The following is an 8,106-nucleotide window of genomic DNA, read 5'->3' on the forward strand; positions in this document are numbered from 1 at the left end:
TTACGCAACATCATCAGTCGGTATTCTCTCACTCACAATTTTGACTCTTTTTTTGGTTCCTTTTTTCTCTCATTACACAAATCCAAATCTCTTGATACTAGTTAGCGACTCCCATTGAAGTCTGCATACACACAATACAATTACCAATAAACATAACAACAAGCAGTATATATTTGAATAATATATTATTTGAGTAATATAATTAACAATATATATTTGCGTCATTATTTAATGCAGAATCAGAAGTGCATTTGACAAAATATAAATCATCTATGAAAAGTCAAGGAAGATAATATTATCCTTGTCAATTCCGGGTAGATAATATTATTTGTGTCAAGTCAACAAGGCCGATAATATTATATTTGTCAAGTCAACAAAGGCAGATAATATTATCTTTGTCAAGTCAAGGCATATAATGTTACCTTTTCAAGTCAAGGCAGATAATATTATTTTTGTCACGTCGAGGCTGATTATTTAATCTTTGTCAAGGCAGTTGGTATTGTCAATGTCAAGTCAGATCCCGTTGACAATTAGAAAGACGATGCGGGTTCACTTCGCAGCTGCTTGACGATGATCAACTTGAATTGCAGACTGATCCGCAATCCCTTTTTATGTAAGGTCCAGCTCGCTGGTCAGTCACCGCAGGTGCCGCAGTCATGTTTTCAAGTTCTGATTCTGATGCGTTTGAAAGATATGAAGTTTAAAGTCTGGAAATCTGGGGGAACCTTCTCTTTCGAAGAAAATACAAATGTGACGTACGCCTCTATCGGTCATTTGCCGACTGATTAAAGAAATCAATAATAACCAACAAGTCTATTAAAGTTGACTTATAAATTGTCATATAGCTTTTTTACTATCTAGACGTTCGCGGCGACGCATGCTGTTTGGCCGCAAATGTCCGGCTTGCCAGAATGTATTTTCAAGTGCGGATTAAGACTAGCTTGAAATACCCAAAGTCTGTGGTCAGTACGGTGGTACGTATGTGTATTTTACGGCGTAGATTTTAGTTCATGTTGTTGCAGCGGCATGACATGTGTCAAGTGTGTGTGATACCGAGGGGGTGGGGGGGGGGGGGGGGTGAAGGATTGGAACCCATCGGCAAAGCCCCATCAGGACACTAATTCAAGTACTTACATAGGTCTAAAGTAGCTGACGATTGATTGTATGTTTTTAATATAGCCGATGATAGAAAGGCCTCTACAGTCGGACCGGAGCGTGCGCGTACACTGTCGCTCATAAAGTTGGAATATTTTTGTTTTACCCCAATTTATATAATTATTTTAATAATAATGTAAAAATAGTAGATCTAGATAATAGTATACATTATCAGATTTTATTGAATAATAATTTGACAATGTGTGTTTTGCTTGACTGCTAAGGCATGTGTATGCTACTATGCTAATCGACTAGGGGACCTACGCCCTTAAGTCATAAATGACAGTAATGAGGATTAATTCCCCACAAAAGGGCACTAATCTAGCACATCGACACGGTTTTGATCTTGGGGCCTCACAGTTACGAGGCCATTGCTTTGTCACTGAACCATGACTTTTCGCAGCGGGGGCTAGGGTAGGGGGCAGTTTCCATAAATAAAAAAAACACAGAAAATGTAATAAATTTTCAATAATTTATTACATTTTATCCCGGTTCCCAACATTAACAAACCCTCTGTGTGCCCATGCCTTGATATATAATTGGTGAAGTGTAGTGTTATTAACGTTGAAATCAATAATTTAAAGAACAGTTTCTGTGAAAAGGACTGCAAAGATTTTTTGAAATTATGTTATATTGTTAAGGATCTATTCCGCTCTGCTCGAATTTTATTTTCTGATATTTTACCTAGATAGGAAGATCACTTTCTGTATAAACGCAGTATAATATATAAATAATAATAATAAATCTCTGTATTTCCCGTCGTGGATAAAAGAATGATTTTTTCCAATTAAACATGTTATAAATCAAGGTACATGGATAGAAAACTCCCATTCCAAAACAAAAAGTTGATGCAAAAAAAAATGTTGTTTTCATTCAAAATGTCAAACTTCAAAAAAGGTTTCCCAAAGTATTGGTCACAAAATTTACGTTTAAAAAAGGCTTCAAGTGTCAATGAAACAATGTATATTAAGACAACTTTAGATGCTATAAACTTTGAATGTACTAAAGCGAAAGGTTACGTTAATTTAATGCTAGAAAAGAAAAAAAGAGAAAGTTGGTTTCCATTGTTGGCGAAATATTTTAGGCCTACTAGATACATTATTTGGAAAGATGTATTTCAGTTCAAACTTAATAAGATAAGAGACAATAATATCAAACAATATAATTTTAATTTAATTGATAGGATATTGCCCTCTAATAACAATCTCTTTACATGGACGCTCGTACAGTCTAACGAATTTGAAATTTGCCGTGAAAAAGAAACTATTGGGCATGTAAGATTTAGTTGCAAGAAATTAGTTTTCTGGAAACTTATCTCAAGAATGATATATTTCATTATTAAAATCGAAATCGAAATTGATATGAAAATGTTATTTATTGGATGTAAAATAAATACAAATTTACTTAACCTATTTTTTTGATAAATTATGCACAACTGGTAATATACAAAGATTAAGTAAAGCGGAACTTTGGGAATTACCAAACAATCCGAAGAAGTTAATAAATATCTTGTTTTCATCACTGAAATGTTATTTGAAATACAAAAGAAAATATAAGATACTTTGATAATAAAGAAGTTAAGAAAATAATATAAATGTTATAATGATCATTTTAATAAATTATGTTAATCTTATGTATAATACGTATGTTTCATTTGACCCGTTTTGTAAATAGTCTATAATGTATTTGAAATGGAATAATAAAGTCCCTCTGAAGAGGTAAAGAGAAAAGAAAAGAAAAATTAATAGAAGTTAACTGAATGGGCCTGTTTCCTTTACAGCGAATAGTACAATGGGTGAATTAAGCCCTTCATTCAGCGTGTAGTGATTCTTTACAATATCATAATGAAAATAATAACAATAATAATCATAATAGTTAAAGTGATAATAATTATATGTCTCGTTTACCGTGGGAAGCCCCATTAGTACAAATACTTTGGGCCCTGCAATCGTATTATTAACCCGGCTCTAAAAATGACTCACACGTAAAATTCAAATCTTCTTCGCTTTAAAAGTTACCAATCGAGTTTTGTTATGAAATCAATGCCTACTGTATGAAACCATGAGGAATATTTGACTTTATAGTTAATGGGTTCAACTTCATAATGATGATAAAAATTAACCGATGTTGTATAGCGTTTATCAAATCATGATATAAAGTTCCATCCGCTTCCAAAGAAGTTGGAATATCATAAGCCTGCCCCTTAGCTATGGCAGCCGTAATAAGATTCGAACCCTCAACCCTTGGACAAATAGTCAAGTGAATAAACCACTATACCACAACACTTTTCCTGTGGATCAGACTCCTTCTTGAAGACTTACAGGTAATGCACTAAACATTAGTATTTTTCATATGATGATATTAAATTGAGTTATACCCAAGATTGTTTATAAATTATATATTCCCCTTTATCTATACGGATATATACATATATATATATATATATATATATACGGTATATTTATCATTTTAACACATAGTTTTACTTTATTGACACCATATTCTAAGGGCAAATTCAACTTTAAAGGGAAAGTTGAGTTTTGGTATAAAGGGGGCTACACACAATATTTTGTTGAAAGATAATTTGAAAGAGGATATAATATTAATGACAACATTATCGTTGTTTGATCAAAATCGGTTCAAAGACGGCTGACATATCCATAAATATAACCAATTTGTTTGCCAGCCTTTGGATGGCCTTAGGCGCTCTTTGAAATATTTCAAATTTAACGGAAGCACAGGTAATTTTTGGTTATTCAATTTCTCGAAAGCAGAAATGTTTTAGGGGCTAAATTTTCTAGCGCTTATAAAAAATCTCCAGGGACATCCAAATATATCAACATTTTGAAGAATTATTATCGATCCAATTTTCAAAATTTCACGAAACTTTGTATTACCTTTAAGCTCATTTTCATCTATTCCTTCCCCTATCTCATTCCTCTCTGTCTGTCTGCCTCTCTTTCTCTCTCCCCTCTCTCTCTCTCTCTCTATCAGTATGAATATAACATGCTTACCTTTTGAAAAGTTGTTATGAGGAGCAATGCGACCGTGTCTTGGTATCTTGGTATCTATCTAGGTATCTGGTATCTTGGATCTTGTGGTCCTCCTAAGTATTACGCGAGGGAATTTATACTGAACGTATGGTTGAGGTTCGTCGTTAATTGGTGGAAAAAACGTATTGTATGCAAATGATTACTACTCAATTTCAAGCAGCAAACCAATGAAAATCATCGCCGCATTACCCAAATCTTCCTTACAGCTACCTTTGCCAGGTCTCGTTTAGAGAGAGAGAGAGAGAGACAGACAGGAAAAGGGGGGAGGAGGGGCCTCCTGCATGCGCCGACTACACACCCTGAGTAAATCACTTAAATAGCTATATTTACAAGTTTTAACAGTTAACAGTAGAGATTGTTTATCCATATTCATTTAACATATCGCTTAATTATGCAAGAGTTCCTTATGCCAGAGAGATTTAAACAAAATTGAAATAAATGTAATGATAATGTAAATGTTATGTGTGTGTTTGATTGTTTGTTTCGTCACAAAATGTGATTTTGAGCTTGATATGCACATGGATACTCTTTTTGCAAATAAATTACAGGTAGCACGTACACATAACAATGGTGATGATGATGGTGATGGTGATGGTGATTATGATAATAATAGTGATGCTGATAGTGATGGTGACGATGAGGGTGGTAGGGAATGGTGATTGTGATAATGATGGTGGTGATGGTGATGGTGAAGGTGATGGTGATGATGATTGTATTGATGATGTTGATGACGATGATGACGATGATGACGATCTTAAGTTTGTTTAAAAAAGGGCAACTGCGGGCACAAAATCGATTTCGCGTGTTTACTGAGTTCTAATATTAGATTCAGGAATATGAAGCGCATGACACTTTACGTAATCAAAACGCCCCAAATCGCCGCGGTTTTGCCGCGTCATACCAAGAGTGGCCATTAGACAGTCGTCAAGGTGGTGCATGAAGAAACGCTGAAAGAACAAACAAATATGAGATCTGATTGAATAAAACAAACATTGCATGTGGATTCAATAAAGCTTGTAACCATTAATGCAGTGTATTTGTTTGGCGGAGACCTGGGTATGGCACGCCAAAACCGTCAAAGTTCGGCGAGTTTACATGAATGTGGTCGAGAAAAAAAAGCAGTCAAGAAATAAAAAAGCATGATTTCTTAATACCAAATCAGAGCCGTTCTTCATAATACGAGAAGAGGGTCGATATTAAAAATACGACATGAGGGTCGATATTAATAATACGAAAACCAAGGCGATGCGCTAGTGCTCTTTGGTAGGACATTAATCCTCACTACCAGGTCTATCGGAGAGGACCTTAAGCCGTCTGTCCTCTGGTTGCTAATTTACGAACAAGCATTTATGCTTTAATAGCAGTCAGGTATAATAACCAACACTAAACACAAATTAAGGGTCGCTTTTCATATAACGAAATGAGGGTCCCTATTCATAAACATGAAATAAACAAACAACATAGCAATAAGAATGGGAGATATTTAATGGGGAACTGACTTTGGGGGACGACACATGGCCCGGAATATTTATTGAAAATATTTATTAAAAACTTACATTTATAAACAAATAAAGAAAAAAAAGGCGTGCCCCAATAATGTTCGCATCCATCACCGCGAGCCCCATCCAGCCACCCCTCCCCAGATCAGTCCGACCACGATGCGCCATTCGGCCCACCCTCTCTGCAGTATTCCCTTGGTACATGTTTACGGATATAAGTGATATTTTGTAAACTTCTTTTACATTTTTTTTGTAAAGGGAACATCACTTTTTAGGAGTCTTGGATGTGATTTATTAATATCAAACTGGAAAAATGGATTAGCTTGATAAAGTATTGCATTTACAAAAAAAAACCAAAAAAAAAGACAATGCACTCAGTATACTTGCGTAAAAAAAATATGCTTTGGCGGTATCGTTATTTTGTTAAATATGATATTTATAAGAGAATCATGCTTTTTGCCCATTGCAAGAAAGAGGTAAAAATAATCGCACAAAGACTTGGGGTCTGTTGTACTTTATTCAAATACTCGACACATAGGCTCAACATTACAAGCCCACATCAGATTTCTCTCATGCAATAACTTTACTTTTCCATTTTAGACGTTTGCAGTGAGCAAGAGTAACCCCTCCTAACCGTTATGGGTCACTCTTGCCACCCATGATAACTATGCTCTTGAAGAGGTTAAGGACCTGTGTTTCATGAACAAATGTTAATTATTAAGTTGTTTATCATCATATTTTCCTTATCTATGCCTTATACGTTGTTAATATCAGACTTGAAGTGTTTATCTGGTCCATTTTTTTAAAACATCATTATTGACTTTAGGAAGCTTCAATAGATTTAGGTGAAATGTTAATTTATATAGTTCTAATCTATGAGCAATATCCTGTTCGAAATAATCTCTGTGTCATTACGCTGACTGTCAGCATTTTTAGAGAGGTATATGAACCTGAACAAAATCTCTTGGGATGACCTCATATTCGAAATATGACGGTAAAGGTTAGGACAAACAAAGTGTTTGTAGTTATTATATTAATTTCTGTCTGAAGTGTATATGGCCTTCAGGAAAATTAGATGTTCAAGTCCTTACCATTTTAATGGTCTTATACCGCCTCCTCTTCTCTCAAAATGTAAACACATTGACGTTAACTCAACTCTATATTTAAAATGATCATTCATAAATTCTTTATGGACGTTTTCAACTTTCTCATACGTTTTAATAATTAATTTTATTATTATGTTATTTACATTCTAAGTAAGATAATCGTAGCTACACACGGACCATATGAGTTACATCGACGCCTACCGATTAATATCTGCAAGTTTATCATAACAACCAAGAGTTATGAGTAAATTATTCATTTTATTATTGCGAATCTAATGCTTTCATGCTTTTACATTTTAAATATACATATATAATAGCGAGAAGTTGAATTCGAAAGGGAATGAGCCTAAACTATTTGTTTTAACAAGATCATTATACAACTATATGATATAAAACATTCCGTACAGTTAACAACTAAAGTTCATACAATTACCAGGTTTTGTCATTTTTTAAGTATGCGAACAATTGATCTGCCCGATTTATGTTTCTTGACTATGTGACATATAAAAGCTAAATCTAGAAGTATTTAAAAAGGCCTTATTTTAAACAGTTCACCTTTAATTCTTGAGTAACAAAAACACTAGAAAAAAGGGAAAACATGGAAGGACAGAAAATCGGAATAAAAGACATTTCAAGTGGTGTTTTTTTTTTCTTAAAAATGTTCCTTCATTATGTGGTGGACTCTTTGCTTGGCGGAAATATGCTTTACTAGTTAATTCAAAGGAAATTGTTCAAAACCCCTAAAAAGCTTAGTGAATTAACTCAAGAAATATGTGCGCTACAGTTGCGAAGCTGGTATAAAAATAGAAGGGCAACAATCCTTTCATTTTGGGTAATAGAACTCTAGGAGTACATTATGTTTGTAATATTTTTTCTTCCCCAAAACCACAATTATATGAGATTGGATACTTTTTAGTTAGTACATTGTCATAAGCAAGAACAAAAACAAAGATTCCATGATATTGTATGTAAATACTTAATCCTTGTTTAATTTCCTCTGTTTTACTGACCTTTGATTTTGTACAGTGTCTCTTAGAGAAGCAGTTTTAATTAATGAGTGTGTTACCTTAACAAACAAAACGAATACGTACAAAATAAATGAACACAGCATATTGATGAGAGATATTTTTAACCCATTGGACAAATTGAAGCAAATTTATAGGTGTTTTAAAGAAACGAGCAAAACTGTCAGTCCATTACGTTTAATTGTTTATGTGTGTTTTCCTTTACATATACCGATGAAAGGAAACGAATATTTAAATAATTGTTAGATATCATTCAATGTAAATTTGT

The sequence above is a fragment of the Strongylocentrotus purpuratus genome, unplaced genomic scaffold (genome assembly GCF_000002235.5).
Source record: "Strongylocentrotus purpuratus isolate Spur 01 unplaced genomic scaffold, Spur_5.0 spur5_scaffold_20, whole genome shotgun sequence".
In the NCBI taxonomy this organism is placed as follows: Eukaryota; Metazoa; Echinodermata; class Echinoidea; order Camarodonta; family Strongylocentrotidae; genus Strongylocentrotus; species Strongylocentrotus purpuratus.